We start from the raw sequence: 3,287 nt of genomic DNA, 5'->3' as shown, positions 1-3,287 counted from the left end.
CTATTCGATTTAGTTCACAACCTTGTTCTTTTCTCGGTTTAGGCCCAGACTTCATTTTTCTTGATCCATAATAGAAAATTTCATTTATTTAAATATCACATTATTCAGATCAATCCATAAATCATACTTTAGTAAAATTTATAATTTTGCCCCTAAACTTTTACATATTTCACTTTTACCCTTAAGCTCGTAAAATGAAATGTGTCCAATTTCTTTGTTAACCAAGCCTAATCGATTCATATCCCCTCTTATAAAAGCCCACATTTTTCATCAAATCACATTTTAACACCTATTTTTACATGTTTTACAAACAAGTCCTTTTAGGTGTTTCCATGAAAAATCACTTATAGAAAGATGTTCATCTAGCACCAACTTCCATATTCCTCCATTAAACATCAAAAAATACATGCATGTCACACATGGGTAAGTTTTTGAACATGAACCCTAGCTTAGAATTATGGTAAAAATAGCTAGATCATGCTTCAAGGATCTCAAAAACATAAAGAAAATCAAAAATGGGGCTAGGATGTACTAACAATCAAGCTTGAAAGTTGAAGAAAAATCTAGCTATGGTCCTTAGAAATTTCGGCACACCCTTGAAGAAGATGGACAAGATTTTCATTTCATTTTCCCTTTTAATTCTTTTATTTACCAAAAGATAAAAATGCCCTTAAGGCATTTCTTTAAATGTTACCCATTTATGCCCATTTTTGTCCATAAAAATAAAAATTGAGAAAATTGCTATTTAAGGACCTCTAATTAATAATCTAAAGCCATTTCATACTTAAAGCTTCTAAAATCTCTAATTTTGCAACTTTTGCAATTTAGTCCTAAAATTCAAATTAGACACTTATTCACAAAATTTCTTCATGAAACTTTTACACAATCATGAAATCATGCCATAGACCTCAACATAATCATGAAAAAAATATTTTTACTTCGAATTTGTGGTTTCAAAACCACTATTCTGACTAGGCCTAAAACTGGGATGTTAGATGCGATCCTCTCGATAATCTCCTAAGCCTCATTATAAGATTTAGAAAAAATTGCATCATTCGTAGAAGCATCTACCATCAATCTTGTATGTGCATTGAGACCATTATAGAATGTCTCCAATTGGATACAATGAGGAATCACATGATGAGGACACTTACAGAATAACTCCTTGAATTGCTCCCAAGCTTCATACAAAGACTCGTCATCCAATTGTTGGAAAGTTGTGATCTTGTTCCTCAACTTAGCGTTTTTGCTAAGCAGGAAATACTTAACCAAAAATCTCTCTGGTAATTCTTGCCATGTAGTTATGGAACTTGGTGGCAGTGAATTGAGTCATTTTCGTGATCGATCTAGCAACAAGTATGAAAACAACTTCAACCTCAGTGTGTTTTCAGTCACACCGGCTATCTTGAATGAATCACTCACCTCCATAAAAAAATTGAAGGTGGAGATGTGGATCTTTCGTGGGTATACCACTGTATTGGTCCACCATTTAGAGTATTTGAAACATCACTGGTTTCAATTCAAATTGGGTTGCCTCAATATCTGGCCTTCTAAATCCTAGATTTAACTCACTGAAAAGTGGCACAACATATTGTCTAATGCATCGATCCTTATCATCGACAATGAGGATGGGATTTCGTACACGATCGACTTCATTACCTTCGTCTTGATTCTGATTTCCAATATCCATCTGAACTTGTCTTTGAGCTGTTCGTTCAAATCTTCTTTTTCTAAAAGTTCACTCAATTTCAGGGTCTACAGTGAGTAAATTGATAATCTGACCTATGCTCATAAACACTTGAAAAGGAAATCAAAAAATTAAAAAGAATAAGTTAGTAATGTTAGAAATAAACCAAATTGGAAGTAAATAATTTCACAAAAAAAATAACTATGGCAACAGTTAACAATCCCCGGCAACGGTGCCAAAAACTTGTAACGCATAGGTTTGTGCAAGTGTATAGAGTTGTTATCAAGCAATAAGTAAGTATCCAGTTATCGTCTCCACAGGGATTGTATTTGTCTTAAATCACTTAATTGTAAAATTAGAATAACAACTTGGTAAATAAAAACACAATATGGTTGAGAAGTGATGATTAAAATTAAAAATATTAAACTAAATGCAAAGATCCCTAATGTAAATTACCCTAAGTATGCAAACTATATGAATGGAATAGATTTTAGCAAAATTAAACACAATTTGCAACAATTATAACATAAATAAACTAGGAAAATTACTTTAACTAAACTCAATTTATTATCAACATGCTTAATAACATTCGGAAAAACATTCCATGGCAACTCGATCTTTCATGAGTTTGGAAGCCACATTAGGTCCTTTCGGAATCTTTTACTTAGTAAATATGCATTTTACTGAATCTTATTTACTAAGGGTTTCTTAGCATTCGTGTGAGGTAATAGGGACGTGTTAGGTTTGAAACAGTTTAATAACACAAATCTAAAAACTATGCGAATAACAAAACTTGGTTAGAGTTGTTATGCAACCTGGAATTTAATCAGGTTAGGATCTAAATTGAGCATGCACATTTCAATTATGTGTCCACTAGCCGTCGTCTGGTTAGGAATGCTTAGTTAATTCAGGTGCATTTCAATCACGCATGATCAAAATACAGACTTGATTTTAATTGAAAACATGATCGATTGAGGCACAAACATTATAAGCATGAATCGAATAATTATTATTTAATGAAAGCAATCATCCTAGCTTAAATAAAATTAAGCTAACATTGTTGTAAATAAGAACAAATAACATATAGCAAGTACTTTCAGATTAGATTAAAGAAAAGAAAGATTAAACACAAATCAAAGTGGCTGTCACCCAATACTCTAACCGACGAGGCTCCTTTGCTTTTCTCCTTTGCTAGTGGCTCTCCAAGGTGGCCGACCAAGGGCTCTTTAAGAGGCTTAATTGTTACAATCTCTATGAAGAGATGATGCTAGGCGTGTGAAATGAAAAATGCTAAAAAGAATTGAGAGAGAAGAGAGAATGATGAGGGATGAGGGATGATTTTGAGGGATCAAATGAGGTCTTATTTATAGGTGAAGAGAAAAGGGTAGTTTGCTAAAAATAGAGAGGTTTAGTCTCTTCAAGCTTTTCCAATGAGTGGTCAGCCATGCTTAGGGGATTTTGAGTTGAATTTTGATTGATTTTTAAGCAATTTAAATGCCATAACAACTCTGGACTGAGACTCAGTCAATTGTAAATCTTCAGGCAAATCTCTACTTTTTTCAACATTGCAAGGACCTTGTGTAATTAAACTAAAACATGG

At 33.0% G+C, this 3,287-nt stretch overlaps 1 non-coding gene across 1 annotated transcript; it reads left to right on the top strand.

Annotated features, from left to right (window-relative positions):
* The first annotated feature begins 1,132 nt into the window (after positions 1–1,132).
* On the top strand, positions 1,133–1,239 carry LOC121216780 (small nucleolar RNA R71). Its single transcript, XR_005912992.1, has one exon. It is a non-coding gene; the product is annotated as a small nucleolar RNA R71 (small nucleolar RNA).
* The last annotated feature ends 2,048 nt before the right edge of the window (positions 1,240–3,287 follow it).

This window comes from Gossypium hirsutum, chromosome A02, assembly GCF_007990345.1.
Source record: "Gossypium hirsutum isolate 1008001.06 chromosome A02, Gossypium_hirsutum_v2.1, whole genome shotgun sequence".
Classification (NCBI taxonomy): Eukaryota; Viridiplantae; Streptophyta; class Magnoliopsida; order Malvales; family Malvaceae; genus Gossypium; species Gossypium hirsutum.
This window is presented reverse-complemented; position numbering and strand designations above follow the sequence as displayed.